We start from the raw sequence: 25997 nt of genomic DNA on the forward strand, positions 1-25997 counted from the left end.
TGTTCTCAACAAAATATTCCATGAGGAGGAAATGAAAAACAATGGAGGTCAGCAAAGGGAGGAACTACCTTAGAGAAAAACCACTCAAAGGAGAAACCAAGCCAACTTAAAAACCAAAAATAAGCCAAATGACTGGGAATACAAATCATATCTCAATAATAACCCTGAACGTTAATGGCCTAAACTCATCAATCGAAAGACATAGACTTTCAGAATGGATTAAAAAGAAAGGCCCAACAATATGCTGCCTGCAAGAGACTCATCTCACAGAAAAAGACATCCACAGACTAAAGGTGAAAGGATGGGAAAAAACCTACCATGCACATGGACTCAGTAAAAAAGTGGGGGTTTCCATCCTTATTTCAGATAAAGTGAACTTCAAGCCAAAGTTAGTCAGAAGGGATAAAGAAGGACATTTCACACTGCTTAAGGGAACCATAAATCAGGAAGACATAACGATAGTAAATATTTATGCCCCAAACAATGGTGCATCCCTCTACATCAAACACATCCTTCTCAATTTCAGGAATCACATAGACCACAACACAATAATTCTGGGTGACTTTAATGCACCGCTGTCACCACTAGATAGATCTTCCAAACAAAATCCAACCAAAGAAACCATAGAACTCAATAACACAATCAATAACCTAGACTTAATAGACGTATATAGAATATTCCATCCATCAACGAGTGGATACACTTTCTTCTCAGCAGCACATGGAACCTTCTTGAAAATAGACCATATGTTATGCCACAAAGTAGCCCTTAAGAAATGCAAAAAAATAGATACTGCCTTGTGTTCTATCAGATCATAATGGACTGAGAGTAGAAATCAATGACAAAATAAAAAAGGGAAATTACTCCAACACCTGGAGACTAAATAATATGCTATTGACTGAAACATGGAAAACAAAAAACATCAGGGAGGAGATTAAAAAATTCTTAGAGGTCAATGAGAACGACGATACAACATATCAAAATTTCTGGGACACTATGAAAGAGGTCCTAAGAGGAAAATTCATTGCATGGAGCGCATTCCAGAAAAGAATGAAAAGTCAACAACTAAATGACCTAACATTACAGCTCAAAGCCCTAGAAAAAGGAGAACAGAATAACAGCAAAAGTAGTAGAAGACAGGAAATAATTAAAATCAGAGCTAAAATCAATGAAATTGAAACAAAAGAAACTATTCAAAAAATTGACATAACAAAAAGTTGGTTCTTTGAGAAAGTAAACAAAACAGATAAACCCTTAGCCACACTAACAAAGAGAAGGAGAGAGAAGATTCAAATTACTAAAACACATAATGCAAAAGGAAATATCACAACAGACACCACTGAGATGCAGAACATAATGAGAAGCTACTTTGAAAATCTGTATTCCAACAAAATAGAAACTACCAAAGACATTGACAAATTTCTAGAGACATATGCTCCTCCCAAACTGAACCAGGAGGACATACACAATTTAAATAGATCAATATCAAGCAATGAAATAGAAGAAGCCATTAAACATCTACCATCCAAGAAAAGCCCAGGACCAGACGAATTCTCAGCCGGGTTCTACAAGACCTTCAAAGAAGAACTAATTCCAATACTCCTCAAAGTATTCCAGGAAACAGAAAAGGAGGGTACCCTACCGAACTCATTTTATGAAGCTAATCTCACCCTCATACCCAAACCAGGAAAAGACACATCAAGGAAAGAAAATTTTAGACCAATATCCTTGATGAATATACATGCAAAGATTCTTAACAAAATATTGACAAACTGTATCCAAAAACATATTAAGAAAATTGTGCACCACGATCAAGTGGGGTTCATCCCTGGAATGCAAGGATGGTTCAACATTTGTAAATCAATAAACGTAATCCATCATGTCAATAGACTTAAGTATAAGAATCATATGGTTATTTCAATTGACGCAGAAAAAGTGTTCGACAAAATACAACACCCTTTCATGCTGAAAACACTAGAAAAAATAGGGATAGTGGGAACATACCTGAACATTGTAAAGGCTATTTATGCTAAGCTCATGGCCAACATCATTTTTAATGGAGAAAAACTGAAACCATTCCCTTTAAAAATGGGAACAAGACAGGGATGTCCTCTTTCACCACTTCTATTCAACATTGTCCTCGAAACTCTAGCCAGAGCAATTAGGCAGACCAAAGAAACTAAAGGGATATGAATAGGAAAAGAGGAACTTACTAAAATACATGATGCAAAAGGAATATCACAACAGACACCACTGAGATACAGAACATAATGAGAAGCTACTTTGAAAATCTGTATTCCAACAAAATAGAAAATTTTAGACCAATGTCACTATTTGCGGATGACATGATTCTATATTTAGAGGATCAAAAAATCTCCTCCAGAAAACTTCTAGGCCTCATCAATGAATTCAGCAAAATAGCGGGCTATAAAATCAACACGCATAAATCTAAAACATTTTTATATGCAAGCGATGAAACAGCTGAAAGGGAAATGAGGAAAACAACCCCATTTGCAATAGCCTCAAAAAAAAAAAAATTTGGGAATCAATCTAACCAAAGAGATAAAAGATCTCTACAATGAAAACTACAGAACATTGAAGAAATAAATTAAGGAAGACCTTAGAAGATGGAAAGATCTCCCATGTTCTTGGATAGGCAGAATTAATATTGTCAAAATGGCCATACTACCAAAAGTGCTATACAGATTCAATGCAATTCCAATTAAAATCCCAATGATGTACCTTACAGAAATAGAGCAAGCAATCATGAAATTTATCTGGAAGAATAAGAAACCCAGAATAGCTAAAGCAATCCTTAGCAGAAAGAATGAAACAGGTGGTATCACAATACCAGAACTTCAACTATACTACAAAGCAATAGTAACAAAAACGGCATGGTATTGGCACCAAAATAGACAGGTAGATCAATGGTACAGAATAGAGGACACGGACACAAACCCAAATAAATACAATTTTCTAATACTAGACAAAGGGGCCAAAAATATGCAATGGAGAAAAGATAGCCTCTTCAACAAATGGTGCTGGGAAAACTGGAAATCCATATGCAACAGAATGAAACTAAACCCCTATCTCTCACCCTGCACAAAAATCAATTCACAATGGATCAAGGACCTTGAAATCAGACCAGAGACCCTGCATCTTATAGAAGAAAAAGTAGGTCCAAATCTTCACCTGTTGGCTTAGGATCAGACTTCCAAAACAAGACTCCCATAGCACAAGAAATAAAAGCAAGAATCAATATCTGGGATAGATTCAAACTACATAGCTTTCTCTCAGCAAAGGAAACTATCAGCAATGTGAAGAGAGAGCCTACAGAGTGGGAGAATATCTTTGCCCCTCATACTTCAGATAGAGCACTAATTTCCAGAATATATAAAGAACTCAAAAAACTCTACACTAAGAATACAAATAACCCAATCAACAAATGGGCTAAGGATATGAATAGACACTTCACAGAAGAAGATCTACAAGCAATCAACAAACATATGAAAAAATGTTCACCATCTTTAGTAATAAGAGAAATGCAAATCAAAACCACACTAAGATTCCATCTCACCCCAATTAGAATGGCGATTATCAAGAATACAAGCAAGGACAGGTGTTGGAGAGAATGTGGGGAAAAAGGTACACTCATACATTGTTGGTGGGGCTGCAAATTAGTGCAGCCACTCTGGAAAGCAGTGTGGAGATTCCTTAGAAAACTTGGAATGGACCTACCATTTGACCCAGCTATCCCACTTCTTGGCCTATACCCAAATGTCTTAAAATCAGCATACTACAGAGATACAGCCACATCAATGTTCATGGCTGCTCAATTCACAATAGCCAGACTGTGGAACCAACCTAGGTGCCCTTCAATTGATGAATGGATAAAGAAACCGTGGTATATATATATATATGTGTGTGTATATATTTATATATATATTGTATATACATATATATATGTATATACAATGGAATATTACTCAGCTATAAAGAATAATAAAATTATGGCATTTGCTGGCAAATGGATGAAATTGGAGAATATCATGTTAGGTGAGATAAGCCAATCTCAAAAATCCAAAAGACAAATGATCTCACTGATGGATGATGACACATAATGAGGGGTTGGAGGGGGGCAAGAATGGAGGAAGGAGGGACTGTATAGAGGGAAAAGAGAGGTGGGAGGGGTGGGGGAAGGAAAAAAACAATGGAATGAATCAAACATCATTACTCTATGTAAATGTATGAATATACAAATGGTACGCTGTTCCTCCATGTACAAACAGAAACAACATGTATCCCATTTGTTTACAATAAAAATTAATTTAAAAATATATATATATATAAAAAAGAAATTTAAGGATGCTTTTGAGGAAATGACATCAGGAAGTTCAGAGGAGGTAACGAAAGCCATTCCTGATGGGCAATCAAAGAACTCATGTTCAGGTGTGGAAATGAGCCAGACAGTAAGGAGAGAAGTGCAAGATCTGCATGGAACTGTGCATGGAGCTGGTGAATTAATAGCAAAAGGAGAGCGGGGAAAGAGTAGGAAAGTAAAGCTCTTAGAGTGAGCACAGAAGAGGAAAGCACAGGTGTCCAAAGGGAGATAAATAATTTTGACCCATACCATTTTTTTACCACAAACATTTTTAAATTAAAAAAAAGAAAATAAGTCATTGCAGTATAATACCAAAATACTACTAATCACTTTCCCTTCCTGTAGGCTTTGTCTCCACGATGTAATATTTTACCTCTTCCCATCAATAGATGTTGTCAATTTCTACGCTCCATCGATCAGAGCTAGCCCTTAGATTTATTATCCACAATTGAATGCAGAGGAAATAATGGTGTGCCAGTTTCAAGCTTAGGCTTTTCGAAAGGCCTAGGGTATCTCCATGTTTATTTGTTTTGTAGTACCAGGGTTTGAACCCAGGGACACTCAACCACGGAACTACATCCCTATCCCTTTCTAAAATTTATTTTGAGACAGGGTCAAGCTAAGTTGCCCAGGCTGGACTCAAACTCGTGATCATTCTGCCTGAACTTCCCAGTAGCTGGGATTACAGCCATGTGCTACTTCACCCAGCCGTCTCCATTATATGAAAAATTCAGGCTGGCCTGTTGCAGAATGAGAGAGATGTGGAGTGCAGATGGCCCATCAAACATCTGCCTCTCATCTAGTCCAGCTTAATGGAAGACCACAGATCCAACGTGAACTAAGGATCCAAAAAATTACTCAGACCAAATTGGGTTTCTTTTTCCTAGATAAATTTTTTTTTTATAATGAAGAAAATACAGAAAATTATTTATGAAGTTGAAGTTATTCAAAACTTAAAAGAATGACCTTTACTCTGATCCTATGTCTTTCCTCCTTTTTTCATCTGAAGATGTCTTTTCTGTATAAGTGGATAATAATAATTGGTAGTACTCGTGTGTTTTCTTTTAAGTTTTATTTGTTCTAATTCATTATATAAGATAACAGAATGCATTTGATTCATTGTACATGAATGGAGCACAACTATTCATTTCTTTGGTTGTACATGATGTAGAGTCTATGTCATTTGTGCAATCATACAAGTGTCTAGGTTAATGATGTCAATCTCATTCCACCATATTTCCCACTCTCCTGCCCACTTCCCTCCCTTCACTTCTCTCTGCCCAATCCAAAATTCCTCCATTCATTCCACCTCATTCATTATGAATCAGCATCCACATATCAGAGAAAATATTTGGCCTTTGGATTTTTGGGATTGGCTTATTTCGCTAAGCATGATACTCTCCAACTCCATCCCTTTACCTGTAAATGCCATAATTTTATTCTCCTTTAAAGCTGAGTAATAATATTCCATTGTGTATATATGCCACAGTTTCTTTATCCATTTGGTACTTCTATTCAGGAGATGTGCTGAAGGGCATCTAAGTTGGTTCCATAGCTTAGCTATTGGGAATTGAGCTGCTGTAAATATTGATATGGTTGCATCACTGTAGTATGCAGATTTTAAGTCTTTTGGGTATAGACTGAGGAGTGGGATAGCTGGGTCAAATGGTGGTTCAGTTCCAAATTTTCTAAGGAATCTCCATACTGCTTTCCTGAGTGATTGCACTAATTTGCAGTCCCATCAGCAACATGAATGTACCTTTCCCCCCACATTCTCACCAACACTTATTGCTGCTTGTATTCTTGATTATTCCCACTCTAACTGGAGTGGGATGATATTTTAGAGTACTTTTGATTTGCATTTCTCTAATTACTAGAGATATTGAACATTTTTTTCATGTATTTGTCGATCAATTGTGTATCTTCTGTGAGTGTCTGTTCAGTTCCTTAGCCCAATTATTGACTAGGTTATTTGTTTTTTTGGGTATTAAGTTTTTTGCATTCATTATATATCCTAGAGATTAGTGCTCTATCTTATGTGTATGTGGTAAAGATTTTTTTCCACTCTCTAGGCTCTCTTTTCACGTTATTGATTGTTTCCTTTGCTGAGAAGAAGCTGTTTAGTTTGAATCCATCCCATTTGTTGATTCTTGATTGTCCTTCTTGCACTTTAGGAGTCTTGTTAAGGAAGTCAGGTCCTGAGCTGACATGATGATTTGGACCCGCTTTTTCTTCTATTAGGTGCAGGGTCTCTGGTCTAATTCTTAGGTCCTTGATCCATTTTGAGTTGTGTTTTGTGCAGGATGAGAGGTAGGGATTTAATTTCATTTTGCTACATATAGATTTCCAATTTTCCCAGCACCATTTATTGAGGAGGTTATCTTTTTTCTAATGTATGTTTGGGGCATCTTTGCCTAGTATGAGACATCTGTATTTACATGGGTTTCTCTCTGTGTCTTCGATTCTGTACCATTGGTCTACTTGTCTATTTTGGTGCCAATACCATGCTGTTTTTGTTATTACAGCTCTGTAGTATAATTTAAGGTCTGGTGTTGTGATGCCTCCTGCTTCACTCTTCTTAATAAGAATTGCTTTGTCTATTCTGTGTTTCTTATTTTTCCAAATGAATTTCATGATTGCTTTCTCTATTTCCATGAGGAAAGATGTTGGGATTTTAATTGGAATTGCATTGAGTCTGTTTAAAAACTTCTGGTAGTATGGCTATTTTGACAATATTAATTTTGTCTATTCAAGAGCATGGGGATCTTTCCATCTTCTAAGGTTTTCTTCAATTTCTTTCTTTAGTGTTCTGTAGTTTTCATTGTAGAGGTCATTTGCCTCTTTTTTTAGAGTGATACCCAAGTATTTTTTTAAGGCTATTATGAATGGGATAGTTTTCCTAATTTTTCTTTCAGAGAATTCATCACATATATAGAAATGCATTTGATTTATGAGTTGATTTTCTATCCTGCTACTTTGCTGAATTCATTTATTAGTTCTAGAATTTTGTGGTGGAATATTTTGGATTTTAGAGGTAAATACAGAATCATGTTATCAGCAAATAGTGATAGTTCGAGTTCTTCTTTTCCTATTTGTATCCCTTTAATTTCTTTTTTTTTTTTTTTTTTGGTCTGATTGCTCTGAGTAGTTTCAAGGACGGTGTTGAATAGAAGTGGTGAAAGCGGGCATCCCTGTTTTGTTTCAGTTTTTAAGAGGGAATGCTTTCAATTTTTCTCCATTTAGAATGATGTTGGCCTTGAACTTAGCACAGATAGCTTTTACAATGTTGTTGTATGTTCCTACTATCCCCATTTTTCTAGTGTTTTGAACATGAAGGGGTGCTATATTTTGTCAAATGCCTTTTCTGCATCTACTGAGTTGATCATGATGCTTATCTTTAAGTCTATTGATGGGATGAATTACTTTTTTGATTTCTGTACATTGAACCAACCTTTCATCCCTGGGATGAACCCCACTTGAACATGGCACACTATCTTTTTAATGTGTTTTTGTATTCAGCCAAATCATTAACCAAACAAAAGATTGTTGCTTTAAGCTATTTTGTTTTGAAGTGGTTTATTACACAGCAAATATAAACTGACACAGAGGCCAACATTGAAACCAGGTAATTTCCATAGAAAAGTAGAGCAAAATCTTCCTTTGAAAAAAATCATTTGATATGGAAATTCTAGGCTCACAGTTTTGTAGGACAACAATTGTGACCTGGGTGGATTTTCTTCTCTTGGATGATAATCTCATAATCTAATTTTCCACAATGCCCACTACTCCCTATTGTCTTATACCTGACCTAATTTATTCATTTAAACAAACTGAATAGCCTCTATCAGCATTAGTTTGCCACTCTAGTTTAAATGATGGAAATATTTTGGGGAGGATTTTGATGCAATAGAATGAATAAATGTAATTTTTGTGAAGGCTGTTTTTTGCTCATTTGTTTTGTTGAGGATTGGACTGGGGATGTGGAGACGGGAGGACTAAGAAGGCAAAAATTAGGGAAACATTGCAATGAGGTAATTCGAAAGATATTGCAAATATAGATTATCTGAATACCTTGAAAATTAAATGATTGGATATGATGAAAGCAAAGAAATTAGGCAGAGATGATCCCAAATTGACTGGATAATTGAAATCACTAACAGAAGTAGAAAAATTGGGAAAAAAGGAGCTAGTTTTGAGGGTCAAATAATATGTGTAGTTTACCAACTAAGTCCAATAGCCCTCTTAGGAACTGAAGGCTATTACTGTATGACCTAAAATTAATAACATCCATGTCTAATGATGAATTAATTGTTCAGGGCAGAAAATTTAGTTGACCTCTCAGGACCACAGGTTTTTTGCCCTATTAACACAGGATGCTGAATATTTTGTCTATTGCCTGCATAATAAATCACTGCAAAATTAATGACTTAAAATCATCATTAGCGTTTTCTTATTATGTTTCATGGTTCTGAAGGTTCAGGGTGGAAAGATCTCATAGTACTTAAGGGAGGTCGGGAACTGCTACCTCAAAATATGGTGTCTTTTCATATGGAACATTCTAAACTGAAAGAATTTGAGAAACAGCATTCAGAATGCAACTCCAAACTTCTTCCATCTTCTTTCCTTGAAGGGCATCTCATGAGGTCCCACTGGGCCCCTCATAGGGTCTTATGACCTTGAATAAAGGAATGTCCTTATCTCCAAGACAGGGGATATTGAGACGAATCTGAACAGATAAGTCTTTTGAAAATTTGCCCCAGTTTATTACCCTTAGCTCAGATTCTTCTTTCTATTCTATCATATTTTACTAGGACTTTCCATTCTTCATTAAGCCTACTATAAATACACTCAAGTTGAGCTACTTCCTCTTGTCTTTATTTTCTTTTAAAGGCTTCTGTATCATGTAAAGCTCACATTAAATGAATTTATATCATTTTCTGTGTGCAGTCTGTTTCATTGCAGTAACCTCAGTCAATGGACCTATAATGAAGACAAAGAAATGATATTTTTCTTCCTCTATAGTTTGTAGTCATGCTGACTGAGCTGGAGAGTTATCTGCAGGCATGCATATGGTAGTAGATGCTGATTGCTGGACAGGAGCTCAGATGGAGTCATTGTCAACTATAACATTGTATGGTGTGGACTTTGTCACTCCATGGAAGCTAGGTTCCAAAGGCAGATGTCCCAAGAAAACAGGGCAGAAGTAAATGCTGTTCTTTCTGACTTGGTCTTGAAAATTTCATGGTGTTACCTCTTCTGTACTCTACTGGGGTAATAGCAAAAGGTTTGCCCAGGTTCAAGGGGAGAGGTCATTGGTCTCACTTCTTGATGGGAGAATTATCACTGTCACCATCACACTCTAAGAAGAGTATATGAGGAAGCAAGGTGAGGTGATGTGCACCTGTAATCTCAGCTACTCTGGAGGCTAAGGCAAGAAGTCCTTCAGATCAAGGTCAGCCTGAACAATATAGTAAGACCCCATCTCAAAATAAAAATTTTAAAATAGGACTTGGAAAGTAGCTCAGTGATAGAGCTACAAAGCCTGGCATGCATCAGGCTTTGGGTTCAATCTCTAGACTGCACAAAGAAGATGGAGAAGAAGAAAAGCATAGAGAAAGAGATTTGCTGACCATCTTTGAAAAATCTGCTATACACATATCTGAGGAACAATTCAGAAGTAGATCTAATTCCTGCTTCTTTATATTTCAGTGTGTTTCTAAGGATTGACAAGATTATGAGTAAGGGCAAAAGGAATGGATGATGGCAACATTTGAAATTTAGATTTGTTTTCAATGCAGTTTAACTTGTCAGCTTTGTAATTCTGTAACTAAATGGGTTTCTACCTCAGAAATAAAAATGTAAACTCAAAACTGTAGACTTACTGTAATGGACCAGGTTACTAGGAAGCATCTAACAAGTTCCTTTTTTCCAGATGAAACTGAATGAAGTACATTCCAAGAAAAAAATTTGTTAATCACCCTGCCTAGAATATATTCATACAAGGATACTCTCCTATTATAGTCCTTGATTGTGTATTCCTGGTTCTTTCAAAGAATTTGGGCCTTTAATTTTTAAATGTTACCAGTATTGATATTTCTGTCATCATAACATCTTATGATATTGCTAAAACAAGGCCTGAATCTGAAATATGCAGATTCTATATTCCTCTATGAACTTCAAAATATGCTTTAAACCAAAAGTTTATCATTATCTTAAATATTTCCTTTCCCCCAATATCTTAATACTAAGTATTCTAGTGTCTCTAATTATAGGACTACATTAGCAATCTAGGCTATTTAAATGGGAGAAGTAATGTTCAAAGAAAATTAATTTTAGAAAATGATCTTTGGTCTTCCATAAAAGCAGATCAAAGCAAAGGTGATCAGATTTGTGCCCCCTGTCTTCTGGATCATAACCCCAATTCCTGTGAGTCTGCTGTGCCACTCAGAGCCTGAATCCTGACTCTGTGTTGCCCCCAGGATTTGGGGATCCTCGTTAGAAGATCACTGATTACTTAGAATGCTGAGCAGATTGGTGAGAATGATTTGGAGGAGGCATTTGAAGCGCCCTCAGCATATCATTGCCATGACAGTCATTATCATTGTCTTTATCATCTCTAGAAACACTAAAAACTATATGCTCATAGCACCCTGTGCAAGGTTGACTGTAGAGTAAACTAGTTACTTCATTCTAGGAAGGAGAGCCCAGGCTGACAAGGCATATGAAACAAAGGAGAGGATGTAAGGGTTGCACAGATTCATGAAGGATCAATTTTTTTTATTCATTCTATCCGAAGCACTTACTTTGCCTTAGTCAACAGTTCTGAAAATGATGTGGGTTAGGAATAGCTGATGTCCCATACATTATAAGTCCAAGCAGAAAGAGAGGGCTGAGCAGGGTCGGTGTGGATTCCCTTGTCCCAGGCAGTGGCTACCTCTCCAGGTGTAGTTCAGCAGTTGATCCCTGAGGTCTGGGAACTTGGTTTAACCAGTCCTGTAATTCAGAATCTTGTTAGAATGCAGATTTTGATTTGGTAGGTCTGGGGTAGGTACAACATTCTACACTTCTAATAAGCCACAAGATGATGTTTATGGAATATACTTGGAGAAGGAATGGTCTAGAAAAATCTCTTTATTGCATTAGAAAATACGTATTTACCAGGTTATTTCTACCTGAATAGGAGAAATGATACTTGCAAACTTCTGGTTCATTAATAAGAACAGGTGACAAATTCTGTCTCCTTCCCAATTCCTATCAGTGACTATATAAGGATATTTATGGATTTTTTTTGTGTGTGTATTATGCTTTTTATGAGTTTCTCATGGGTCTTTTGAAGCCTAATTTAATCGTGTTTCTTTCTTTTTTTTAATTAAAAATCATAAATTTACATAGGGAATGTTGTTTGATTCATTCTGTTATTTTTTTCCCTTCCCCCCTCCCCTCCCACCCCTCTTTTCCCTCTATACATTCCTTTCTTCCTCCATTCTTACCACCCTCCTTATCCCTAACCCTAAACCTAACCCTAACCCTAACACTAACCCCTCCTACCCCCCCCCCATATGTCCTCATCCACTTATGAGCAAGATCATTCGACCTTTAGTTTTTTGAGATTGGCTTATCTCACTTAGCATGATATCCTCCAATTTCATCCATTTGCCTGCGAATGCCATAATTTTGTCATTCCTCATGGGGGTGTAATATTCCATTGTATATATATGCCACAGTTTCTTTATCCATTCATCAACTGAAGGACATCTGGGTTGGTTCCACAATCTGGCTATAGTGAATTGAGCAGCTATGAGTGTACCTTTTTCCCCACATCCTCGCCAACACCTATTGTTGCTTATGTTCTTGATAATCGCCATTCTAATTGGGGTGAGATGAAATCTTAGGGTAGTTTTGATTTGCATTTCTCTTATTACTAGAGATGTTGAACATTTTTTCATATATCTGTTGATTGCTTGTACATCTTCTTCTGTGAAGTATCTGTTCATTTCATTAGCCCATTTGTTGATTGGATTATTTGTATTCTTGGTGTAGAGTTTTTTGAGTTCTTTATAGATTCGGGATATTCTCTATCTGAAGTATGAGTGGCAAAGATATTCTCCCACTCTGTAGGCTCTCTCTTCACATTGCTGATAGTTTCCTTTGCTGAGAGAAAGATTTTTAGTTTGAATCTATCTCAGTTGTTGATTCTTGCTTTTATTTCTTGGGCTATGGGGGTCCTGTTAAGGAAGTCTGATTCTAAGCCAACAAGTTGAAGGTTTGGACCTACTTTTTCTTCTATAAGATGCAGGGACTCTGGTCTGATTCCGAGGTCCTTGATCCATTTTGAGTTTAGTTTTGTGCAGGGTGAGAGATAGGGGTTAAATTTTATTCTGTTGCATATGGTTTTCCAGTTTTCCCAGCACCATTTGTTGAAGAGGCTATCTATTCTCCATTGCATATTTTTGGCCCCTTTGTCTAGTATGAGAAAATTGTATTTATTTGGGTTTGTGTCCATGTCTTCTATTCTGTACCATTGATCTACCTGTCTATTTTGGTACCAATACCATGCCGTTTTTGTTACTATTGCTTTGTAATAGAGTTGAAGATCTGGTATTGCGATTCCCCCTGCTTCGCTCTTTCTACTGAGGATTGCTTTAGCTATTCTGGGTTTCTTATTCTTCCAGATGAATTTCATAATTGCTTGCTCTATTTCTGTAAGGTACATCATTGGGATTTTAATTGGAATTGCATTGAATCTATATAGCACTTTTGGTAGTATGGCCATTTTGACAATATTAATTCTGCCTATCCATGAACATGGGAGATCTTTCCATCTTCTAAGGTTTTCTTTAATTTCTTTCTTTAGTGTTCTGTAGTTCCAATTGTAGAGGTCTTTCACCTCTTTTGTGAGATCGATTCCCAAGTATTTTATTTTATTTTTTTTTGATGCTATTGTGAATGGGGTAGTTTTCCTAATTTCTCTTTCTGAAGATTTATCACTTACGTATAGAAATGCATTGGATTTATGAGCATTGATCTTGTAACCTGCTACTTTACTGGATTCACTTATGAGTTCTAAGAGTTTTCTGGTGGAATTTCCAGGTTCCTCTAAATATAATCATGTCATCAGTGAACAGGGATAGTGTGAGTTCCTCTTTTCCAATTCGTATCCCTTTAATTTCTTTGGTTTGTCTAATTGCTCTGGCTAGAGTCTCAAGAACAATGTTGAATAGAAGTGGTGAAAGAGGGCCTCCCTGCCTTGTTCCAGTTTTTAGGGGGAATACTTCCAGTTTTTCACCATTTAGAATGATACTGGCCATGGGCTTAGCATAGATGGCCTTCACAATGTTAAGGAATGATCCCACTACCCCAATTTTTTCTTGTGTTTTGAGCATGAAGGGATGCTGTATTTTATCGAATGCTTTTTTTGCATCTATTGAAATAATCATGTGATTCTTAACTTTAGTCTGTTGATATGGTGAATGACATTTATTGATGTCCGGATGTTGAACCAATCTTGCATCCCTGGGATGAAACCCACTTGATCGTGGTGCATTATCTTTTTAATATATTTTTGTATGCGATTTACTAAAATTTTGTTGAGAATTTTTGCGTTGATGTTCATTAAGGATATTGGTCTGAAATTTTCTTTCCTCAATGTATCTCTGTCTGGTTTAGGTATCAGGGTGATATTGGCTTCATAGAATGAGTTTGGGAGGGTTCCCTCCTCTTCTATTTTATGGAATACTTTGAGAAGTATTGGAATGAGCTCTTCTTTAAAGGTTTTGTAGAACTCAGCTGAGAACCCATCTGATTCCGGACTTTTCTTTGTTGGTAGGCTTTTGATGACCTCTTCTATTTCATTGCTTGAAATTGATTTATTGAAGTTGTGTATGTACTCCTCGTTCAGTTTAGGTAATTCATATGTCTCTAGAAACTTGTTGATGTCTTTGAGGTTTTCTGTTTTGTTGGACTATAGATTTTCAAAATAGTTTCTATTTATGTTTTGTATTTCACTTGTGTCTGTTGTGATATTTCCTTGTTCATTCCGAATTTTAGTAATTTGAGTTTTCTCCCTCCTTCTCTCTGTTAGTGTGGCTAAGGGTTTATCAATTTTGTTTATTTTTTCAAAGAACCAACTATTTATTTTGTTAGTTTTTCCGATTGTTTCTTTTGTTTCAATGTCGTTGATTTCAGCTCTGATTTTAACTATTTCCTGTCTTCTACTACTTTTGGTGTTGGTCTGCTCTTCTTTTTCTAGGGCTTTGAGCTGTAGTGTTAAGTCATTTATTTGTTGATTTCTACTTCTTTTGTTGAATGCGCCCCATGAAATACATCTTCCTCTAAGTACTGCTTTCATAGTGTCCCAGAGATTTTGATATGATGTGTCTTTGTTCTCGTTTACTTCTAAAAATTTTTTTATTTCTTTCCTGATGTCTTCTGTTATCCATTCATCATATAATAGTGTATTATTTAATCTCCAGGTATTGGAGACGTTTCTGGTTTTTATTCTGTCATTTATTTCTAATTTCAGTCCATTATGATCTGATAGAGCACAGGTAGTATCTCTATCTTCTTGTATTTGCTAACAGTAGCTTTGTGGCATAAAACATGGTCTATTTTAGAGAAGGATCCATGTGCTGCTGAGAAGAAAGTGTATTTGTTCTTTGTTGGATGGTATATTCTATATAAGTCGGTTAAGTCTAAATTGTTGATTGTGTTATTGAGATCTATGGTTTCTTTATTCAATTTTTGTTTGGACGATCTATCCTGCGGTGAGAGAGGTATGTTAAAATCACCTAGTATTATTGTGTTGTGGTCCATTTGATTTCTGGAATTGAGAAGGATTTGTTTGATGTACATGGATGAGCCAATGTTCGGGGCATAGATATTTGTGATTGTTATGTCTTGCTGATTTATGCTTCCCTTAAGCAGTATGTAATGTCCTTCTTTATCCCTTCTGACTAGTTTTGGCTTGAAGTCCACATTATCTGAAATGAGGATGGATACTCCAGCTTTTTTGCTGTGTCCGTGTGCATGGTATGTTTTTTCCCATCCTATCACCTTTAGTCTATGGGTATCTTTTTCTATGAGATGGGTCTCTTGCAGGCAGCATATTGTTGGATTTTTCTTTTTAATCCAATCTGCCAGTCTATGTCTTTTGATTGATGAGTTCAGGCCATTAACATTCACAGTTATTATTGTGATATGATTTGTATTCCCAGTCATTTGACTCATTTTTGTTTTTTGACATGATTTGGTTTCTCCTTTATTTGGCTATTACTTTAGGCTAGTTCCTCCTGTTGCTGATTTATATCGTTGTTTTTCATCTGTTTCTCATGGAATATTTTGCTGAGAATGTTCTGTAATGCTGGCTTTCTTTTTGCAAATTCCTTTATCTTTTGTTTATCATGGAAGGATCTTATCTCATCGTTAAATCTGAAAGTAAGTTTTGCTGGGTATAAAATTCTTGGTTGGCATCCATTTTCTTTCAGGGCTTGGTAAATGTTGTTCCAGGCCCTTCTAGCTTTTAGGGTCTGGATTAAAAAATCTGCTGATATTCTTCTTGGTTTTCCCCTGAATGTAATTTGATTCTTTTCTCTCGTGGCCTTTAAAATTCTGTCTTTATTTTGAATGTTAAATATTTTCATAATAATGTGCCTTGGTGTAGGTCTGTTGTAATTTTGCATATTTGGAGTCCTATAAGCCTCTTGTACTTGGTTTTCCATTTCATTCTTCAGATAGGGAAAATTTTCTGATGTTATTTCATTGAATAGATTGTTCATTCCTTTGGTTTGTTTCTCTAAGCCTTCCTCAATCCCAATAATTCTTAAATTTGGCCTCTTCATGATATTCCATAATTCTTGTAGATTCTGTTCATGATTTCTTACCATCTTCTCTGTTTGGTCAACCTTGTTTTCAAGATTAAATATTTTGTCTTCAATATCTGAGGTTCTGTCTTCCAGGTGATTTATCCTATTGGTTATGCTTTTTATGGTGTTTTTAACTTGGTTTATTGTTTCCTTCATTTCAAGGATTTCTTTTGGTTTTTTTTTCAGTATCTCTAACTCTTTATTGAAATGCTCTTTTGCTTCCCTTATTTGCTCTTTTAACTGTTGATTGGTGCATTCATTTAATGCCTGCATTTGTTCTTTCATCTCCTCGTTTGCTTCCCTGATTGTTTTAATTATGTACATTCTGAACTCCCTTTCGAACATTTCTTCTGCTGTGCTGTCATTGGGTTTTATTGATATAGTATCTAGGTTTGTTTCAGACATTTTCTTTCCTTGTTTTCTCATATTGGTCAGATGTCAGTGGGACTCTGTGATATTGTGGATATCCTCTATTGGCTTATAGTGTCCTGTAGTTTTCCAGTGTATCACCTACCAGCCTTCAGTAGCCAGAAGTCTTGGAATAATTTGATAATGCAGTGCTTCCGAGGAACACTGCCCCTATCCTGCTACTGGTTCCAGGGAGAGAGACCTGGAGAGGTCTCTTGCTGCCCAGCCCTGGTCCCAGAGGCTGCTTGTAGGTCGGAGGTCTCCACTGGCTTGGGGACTTGTGGCTGGCTCTGTGTAGACAGGCTCTCACTGGGCGGTTTGCCCCGAGAAGCTAGCCTAGAGAGGCGCTTCCCACCGGAGGGGGCTGAGCTGCTTGGGGAAGTCCCTGGCGGACTGTGCTGGTCACTGGAGCAACCTGCGGGTGAGCCAGAGCTGGCCGTGGCGGGCCGGATCTGGCTGTGCTGCTTCTGTGCAGAAGGGCTCTCACTGGGGACCCTGCTCCGCAAGGCTGGAGGATCTGTCCCTGTGGGAGGAGCCCACCGCCAGACTGCACAGAGCTGCCTGGGGTAGACGCTATCTGCCCTGTCCTTCTCTAATAAGCCACTCGAATCCGGGCCTGCTGCCCAGCTGAGGTTCGCTGGGTGGGGGAGACTCACCCCATGGTTCTATTTTAGTTCGAGTCTCTCAGTGCCTCCCCTTCTTGAATTCTGGGTTCTGGGGTGACTGGAGATGCAGTCACCCTCTAGTCCGCCATTTTGGATCGCCCCCAGGATATTTATGGATTTTGGTAAAGTATCAGAATGTCTTTGTGTGTGTATGTGTGTGTGTGTGTGTGTAATAAAATACATAATATATACAGAGTAGAATGCATATAAAACACACACACACATATTATCCAGCAAAAATGGTTTTATTATATAATAATGTAACATCACTGTATTATTACATATATACATATTATGTAGTTTATTGAATATACTGTACATTCTTATATAAGAATCATGATTTGAGAAAACTTTCCTATTATACTAGTGAAGATGAAATTTCACATTGCAGTTTGAAAATAAAGACATTGTGAAGTAGAGACTCAACTTTAGTTTACTTGTTCTTTAAACTAACAGTATTTATTGAGTGCCTATTACATCACAAGGTGCTGCAAAAGAAATAAGATAATGTTCTTACCGTGGCATAGGGTATAGGATTCAGAATCTATCATAAGAAACAAAACAAAAAAAAGTATGTATATATTTTTTACAAATTTATTTTTCCATATTTTTATTGATACATTAAAATTATACACATTGGCAGGATTGTAAACCCACATGATATAAAAATACCATTTGGCCAGTATCATTCACTAGTATTTCTCTTTTCCTTCTTCCTCTCTTTATCTATTCTACTGATCCACTTCAATTATCATGAGATTCCTCCACCCTTCTTTTCCTTTTTCTTCTCTAGTTTCCACACATGAGAGCATGCATATAACCCTTACCCTTTTGAGTTTGGCTTTTTTCACTTAACATAATGCTATCAAGTTTCATTCATTTTCCTGCAAATGAAATAATTTCATTCATCTTTACAGCTGAGTAAAATTCCATTGTGTATATACACCACATTTTCTTTATCCATTCATTCACTGGTGGAGATTTAGGCTGGTTCAATAGTTTGGCTATAAACATGCATATGCATGTGCTGCTATAAACATGCATATGCTTGTATTGCTATAGTATGTTTCTAAGCAACATGGCAAGTTTGATAAAAGACATCTTCACCAAATTCCCCTCTCATATTAAAGGAAGAGACTATTTATTATTAGTCATGAGAAGACATTTCAGTTTACAAACAGATTGTTGAAACTGTCAACAATGCAGGTCCAAAATGAGAAACAGTTCCTGCCCTGGTAAGCATCTGACTTCAACAGATGGTTGCTGTCTTAATAGAGGGGAATATCTAATAGTGGGAAGAAATCAGAACTCTTTACTAGCTTTAGTGAATGAAACAAAACTGCCAATTCTTGACAACCTGCCAGATTAAATCTCCTGTAAAAACAAACTTTCATTGTTTGAAAATAGTATATATTTAACTTCTCTTTTTCAGAGACCCTTTTTTTCTATGTGTAAATTTGCATTGTGAACAATAGCTATTTTTTTCCCTCCTGGGTAGGCAATAGCATCTATGAAGTCTTAAAGTCAAGCAAGTATAAATCTTATTCTAAAAGTTATCAATTGCTTTCCAATTTTCTTAGATCAATAACTGGAATGTTTGTCAAACTCTCCATAATGACTGCCGGCACATACAGAATCTGTTTTAGAATTGTACAATATAATCCAACAAAGCATTTTGTCTAGGCTGTTGAGTTATAAAGAAGACATCTCTTCTGTAGAGCTGCAGTCTGGTGTCATGATTCAGGGCTTAATTTCATCCTCCACTACTCCCCTCATGGGTGCCACAGACCATTCAAGCCCATACAGCAGTCCTGAACACCTCTTGAATCTGACACCGAGTTCAATAAGTGAAGATCTAATTTGTGCTCCAGATAGCTTGGCGAATACTCTCAGGGGACCAGACATTTCAGAAACTGTTTAGATCATCAGTGAAAGTAGGCAGAGAAAAACTGAAGCTCAATTAAGTTTATAAAACCTACTAACATGGCAAGTCTACGAACGGGAGTTGGGTGGAAGGTGTGTCCTTAAGAGCAGGTACCTGGTTCCTTGGGATTTGTCTCTCTTTCTTGGAAGCAGAAGATCTAAGGCAGTCCAATTCATACTCTGTCATCTCTTAAACTAATAGCCAGACATGGAAAGGACATCACCAATGCTCAGTGTCCTGCCTATAGAAATGATACCATTTCCCTAAGACACCACAGAGTCTATCCTATGAGTCAATGTATCTTAATTGTTCAGGCGCTATAAAAACAAACAAAAAAAGTAGGATAGGCTAATGGCATAAACGACAAGCATTTTTTTCTCACAGTTTTGCAGCCTGGACATTCAAGATCAAGATGACAGCAGACTTATTTTCTGGCGAGAGCCCTCTTCCTGGTTTAAAGACAACCACCTTCTTGTGTTCTTGCAAGGCTGAGCCACGATGTCTCTAGGGTCTCCTCTTGCAAGGGCCCTCGTCTGATCATGAAGGCAATACTCTCATTACTAATTACTTCCCTAAGCTCTTCTTCCAAATACCATCACACCGGGGAGTAAGGTATCCACTTATGAATTTGGAATCCAGGACACACAAACATTTAGTCCACAGCAGTCAGGAAGCCTTAATGTATTTTTAAGGGATGGGATATAAATGAGAATAATTTTGAAAAAATGGCCTATCTAGGTAAGCCCTTTCCAACCCTGACTGTTTTTCAGAATTGGCATTGACTCATGGAGTCCCACACTTGTGTCCAGATTTCATTTACGTTACATTATTTAATTTGAATAATAACACCTTGAAGTAGTGATTTTTATCCTTGTTTTATAGGAAATCAGTTCATAAAAACAAAGTAACTCATCCAAATTCAAATAGCTAACTAGTGATGGAATTGAGATTTGATCAGAAGTCTTTAGCTTCAGTTGTGTTTTTTAACCACTGAGCTTAACTTCGAATACATTCCCTGACCAGGGTGACTCTAGGCCCAATGGACAAGCCCATGCCCGTCTGAAGAGTGAGAATTGAAGCAAGTTTGCCCATGGCACACATTCTGCTGATATGTAATCACTGACTCTGCACCTTCCAGGGTATAACCTGTTTATCTGTTCAGGTTCCAGGGTTTAAAAATGATTTTTTGGAGAAACGAATTGAAAACAATTGGAAGGAACCAATCTGGTTAAACAGCTGCTGTGGTATGGACAATTTTGAGAAGTTAGGGAAGAGAGGTCTGTCATATTATACAAAACAAACAAACAAATAAATGAGTCTCCTGTTTTTGACATTTGTTTGAGTCTTCCTAGAAGATTTAAATTAATTTATTTTTGTATGTTTGATGAGAGACTTATATTTGGAGTATGACCATGTACCAAAATTGGCCACTAAGCAGTTCAACTATCTCTGGGTTACACAATTAATAAAGAATGAGATAATCTAGGTGGATCCATTCCTGTCAGTCCAGTAGTGACTGATATGCACTTTCCACGTTTTTTCACGCAGGTTTTTCCTGGATCTACTAAAAAATATTAGATAACATGTGGGGTTTGTCTCCACATGAGTTAAAATGGCAACAGGATTACCTTGACAATTTATATGAGTTTGTGGTAGGAGGGCACAAGAGGCTGTCCTTTGTCCCCTGGTGTGTTTTGATACAACCTTAAAGAAATACTGTGACAGTGGTTGTTCTCTCTTGCCTTAGAAATCATCAAAAGAACAAGAGAAAATAAGGTAATATTCCCAACGAAGAAATCGCTCAAAGGCACCATTTCTTACACGAAGTTGCCATCTGTTCATGTGTCTGGGAAGTGCGGACTGTACTTGTCACAACTGCAGAACTGGCCCAAGGGTTGTGTTCCATGTAGAGCAGTTTGCATGGGAACAGAGACCCAAGACAACAAGAGGAAGGAGAGGCCTCAGAGGCAGGGCACAGATGGGATGGAAAAACCTCATGGTCACTGATCCTGAGTAATTACTTAAACATCTTAAATGAGGCATTTTGAATGTCTTCGGCAAGGTCATTAACTGTGTATGGAGCAAACGCTTATTTTTAAAGTTTTGACGTAGCTCATGGAATGCTTTGTTCCTAATTTAGAGCACTTGTCCTGAGAGTTCCAAGTCTTCAGCATCTGCTGCCACTCACCACGTGTTTTGTTCACAGCAGGCCAAAATCCACTTGTGGTAAAGTCCCAGAACCCAGCAGCTCCACAGGGAGCCAGCAAGGCCTGGGAGAGAGTTTGTGTGGGGGATTATTTAGAAAAGAACCTAGCTTTTTAAAAAAGACAGCTGGGGTATGAAAGTTGGGATTAATTTCAATACGTATTGGATTTATTCTCCTTTCCATCATGGGTGGGGTTGACTTCCTGGTCTTTTTGAGTTTGGCCTTGAGTCTTGTTTAGCCAAAGGAATGTTAGCAGATTATAAGGTGAGAAAAGGCCTTAATTGAACTCTGGGCAGTTAGACTTGCTTCTTACACTCCTGTGATGTGTCCTGCAAGGAACTGCTGCTGGGTAGGTGCAGCTGCTTCTCCCTGAGTTTTAGTAGAAATATAAGGGGAGAAGAATTGAATTCAATCCATAGTTTAATTGTCCCACAGTCTAAAGCACAGCCGTTCAGCTGAGCCCAGCCTAGATTTGCCAACTCCCAGACCTGTGATTGTGATATTCTTAATGCTTATTGTTATGTTACTTGGATGTTCATTATATAGCATTATTACAACAGCAACTGACTAATATGCAGGGTTAATGATTTGCATGTTTTTCTTCTTCCACATTGGGTGGACATCTATGTAAATGAACATGGTAAAACTCTTTCAAACAAGGTATAGGACGGGACCTTTAATTAGCTTCAATCTGAAATTCTGATGCAAGAGAAAAGAGTGTCTTATGATACAGTGTGATTCCCTGTAACGAAGATGACAGCTTCATTCAAAGTGAGTCTGTCTGAGAGCCAGGATTAGCAGATTCACAGGGAAGGCAGTAGGGTATTTACCTTAATTGATTTGGGCCTGGAGAGCTTACTGAAATCCTCTCATCCAAAGAGATTGCTTTTAAAAAATACAGTCTTAAAAGTTTTAAATTGAACTTGAAAATTTCATATTATTAACTTATTTTGGAGAAAAATAACTATCAGGAAATGCCAAGACTATTTCTCTCTGATAATAAGTATGGGAGCTAAGTATTGGTTCCCTCTATACTGAGTATATGCTTTTCCATTTGCTACTGTCCCTGCCATATTCTTCTATACATATTCAGCTGTCTCACGGTTATTTGCCTTATTCTTGGAGTGCTGAGGTTTCGTAACATCTACCAGCTCAATGACTCGCAACTCATTTTAAGGAAACTCACAGAGGCAAAGAAGAGCCCAGGTGTTTAGCTCAGGGTGAGCACACATCAGTTTGACCTAGGACAATCCTAGTTGATACCTCCTGTCCTGGACTGTGTCTGACACCCCATATAGGTTCTCAGTGTGTCTGTCAACTACAACATGTCACATGACTTCTCCATGTGATCTAGGCTTGTGCACAGCTTTTGATCTATGGGTAGCCAGACTTCTTTTATGTGGCTTGAGGTGTCCCAGGATATAAGGCAGAAACTGTTGTCTGCTGATTTGTTTGATTCACACTTGGAAGTGACACCTATTTAACTGGTGACAATCCTGCCCAGATTGAGGACAGGGAAATAGACACTATCTTGTTTTAAATGACTAGGTAGTTAGCTGCCAAGTCAAGACTGTGTATCCTGCTCAATGTTAATTCTTCAGTCCCAAGAGGCTCCACGTGACTCTATTCTTTATTAATTTTACCTCTCCATCTCTAATGTGTTAGTACCTGTGCATTCTAAAGAACTAAGCCATGCATGGTCTATAGAAGGTCTTATAAAATCTTGGAATAATATGAAAAGTCTATTTTTTGTGTATCTGTTAGAGTCCTTTGTTACAGAATTTAAACACTAATTGAAGGGCACTGGGTAGCTCACAGCATCTCTAAAGACTGCAATTCAGGCTTGGTAGCTACACAGTTAGAAGCAACTCCAAAGTTATACTGGTTTGTTCAGAAAAGACCCTGATGCTCCTGAATGGACACTGCACCTCACCCAGCTGCCAAAAAGCACAATGCACCAGAACCTCTGTCCACAGCCATCTCTGAAATCCCATTATCTCTGCCTCCATCCTAGTCAGAGTGGATCTGTGCAGTGCCTGCATCTTAATGTCATTTGCTTCCAAACAGATGTCTCACGCATATGTACTTAAATGGTTGATCCTAGGCCATGTGTTTGTGCATGAGCTGCAGCTATAGAAAGTGAATTTTTGGTGCCTACTCTGTGGATGTTCGGATTAATAAGGTATTCACATCCACTATTGTGAATGTGTATATATGTGTGATTTTCTAAATCATGTGTTCCAAGTTTGCACCTCAAAGAGGTCTCCAATCCCCACATAATAAGAATCACTGTCCCCTCCCCTCAAAAAATCATTACTATTACATGGACTTCCCTGAATAAACCCAAAATGTGTATTGAATACCTTTGAATATGTGAATTCATTATACTTTTCAGAATGGAGAACTGCTGAGGTACAGTGATGTCTGCTCCAATAATATAACCAACTGGTTAAAAAAAAACAACAACAAAAAAAAAAAACAGATGAATATTTAAGTGGCACTTTTTAAAGTGGTACTTTGGTTGCATTATTAAATCTCTGTTTTGTGTTCCTCTTTGGGATGATGATGTAGTATAGTACTCAGTAAGTCCTTGATTAACAAGGAGGCTTATTTTCATAAATTTTGTTTGTTTGAATTATACTTTGGGAATAAAGTGGCAAAACAAAGGAAACAAAAATCACAAAAACTCTTACTAAGGACTTATTATAAAATCATACTTTTAAGGATGACTTAAGAGTAAACATACATCAGCTCAACTTTCTAGCATTTCCAATACTTGATGTATAAACAGATTTCTTGGAAAATCAGAAAATGCTCAACTTTCAAAAAAATAAGCAATTTTTGTCACTATTTATCAGGAGGGATGGTAAAGGAAAAATTTTGGGGAGATTCTATATAATATATAAGATTAGGACTTAAAGGAATCTCAAATCTAAATAATAGACTGAAGTGTTTTATAGAAGACCAGAAAGCTCAGGACAGAGAATAGACTGAAATTGAGGTCTTCTGATTTCCAAGTGGGTGTCCTTTCCTCTTAAAATCCCTCAGAAATAATTGTAATGAAGATTTTCTACCAGTAAGTTACTACTATATAACAAACCACCCCAAAACTTGGTGACTCAAGAGAATAAAACATGTATTAATACTCACATGTTCATGTATTAAATGATTCTGCTGTTTGGGCCGGTTCTGCTACTTAAGCTAGACTCATTCCTGCATCCATGGTGAGCTGCTGGTTGGCCAAATGCCTTAGCTATTCTTGGTTGTGCTCCATTACATATCTGGTGCATCAGCAGGGAAAATGAGGTCAATTCTCCTTCTTAAGGTTTCTCACCTCCTGCATAGGACTGTCCTTGTGTTGATATCCAGGTTCCAAAAGATAGAGAACTAATTTTGGAACTGGAATAATGGAATACTGTCACTCTATGAGCCAGAATTCATCACAAGGCCCACCCCAAATCAAGGGTAGAAACGAGACAGCATTTCTTGGTGGCAGAATCTATCAAATCAAACTACAAAAATACAGGGAGGATGTGAAGAATTAGTGCCATTTTTGCAATCAGTCTATCACAGGTTAATTAATTTATTCAACCTTTCTTGATTGTCATACACTGTGCCTGTCCCAGTGCTACTATAAGCCCTGGAGATAAAATAAAGAATAATACTTGATTTTGTGCTTATTTTCTAGTGAAAAAATTATGTAATCCAAACATGTGTTTCCTAAGGTATTTTGGTGATTCAGGGTCAGGTTTTGTCTTGCTGTCCAAAAAACCATTAGTTAGTCCTTAAATTTGATATTATACCTTCTATTTAAAAGTCACACAGAAATCCAGGGTGCATAAATTAAAATTGGCTTTGGTGAGAATAATTGACTTCTCAGAGGTACAGCCAACAGGGAACTGTCAGGCTAGATGAGTTTTTACATATTTCAGAGAGAAATTGGAGCTCTAAGTGCTAAATTTAACTTCCAAGGATATCATATATATATATTTGACAACTTGAAGGTCTTTATAAAAGGAGTTTTTACCATCTCTTTGTGATATTTTCCTATCTAATTGCTATTTCAGCTGAGATGTGAATGAGGCTACAGAGTATTCCCAAACAATACATGAGGCACTTCATGTTTAGTTTTTGATTGGCTCCTTTCCCCGGGAGATTGACAGTAAAATTTTCATGTTATCTAGTTGCAGGATCACGTCTGGGTAGTATAAAAGATGTTCTTTAGGGAAATAGTTGAAATTTCAAAATAGCAACTGAGTAATTCTTCTGAGAGAACCACTAAAATGCTAGGTAAAATAGAAAACAAAACCTTTTCTGAAAAGAGAATGAAGAGACAATAAGATAGCAAGTAATTATCAGGCCAAAATCTAAAGGAAAGCTGGAAGAATGGTAATCAGAGTACTAATGCCAATTCATTTTGAGATTATTTACCTAACAAGTCAAATTTGGATTTCAATTTTGATGGTTTCATGAAACAGGTAAAAATGAAAGTTTAACCAAGTTTAACCAGACATGGTGGCTCACACTTATAATGCCAGCTAGTTTGAGAGGC

The 25997-nt window shown here is 37.1% G+C and overlaps 2 long non-coding RNA genes across 2 annotated transcripts in view; one reads left to right on the forward strand and one right to left on the reverse strand.

Moving 5' to 3' along the window:
- The window catches only part of LOC306655128, a 554397-nt gene that overhangs the window by 28214 nt on the left and 500186 nt on the right, over positions 1-25997 (forward strand). The gene's annotated exons all lie outside the window — the stretch shown is intronic.
- On the reverse strand, positions 17927-24752 carry LOC306655121. The gene is made up of 3 exons (XR_013762202.1): positions 24596-24752; positions 23809-23890; positions 17927-21814 (listed from the first exon to the last, which is right to left on the reverse strand). It is a non-coding gene; the product is annotated as an uncharacterized lncRNA (long non-coding RNA).

Source organism: Sciurus vulgaris, assembly GCF_902686455.1.
Source record: "Sciurus vulgaris genome assembly, chromosome: 2".
In the NCBI taxonomy this organism is placed as follows: domain Eukaryota; kingdom Metazoa; phylum Chordata; class Mammalia; order Rodentia; family Sciuridae; genus Sciurus; species Sciurus vulgaris.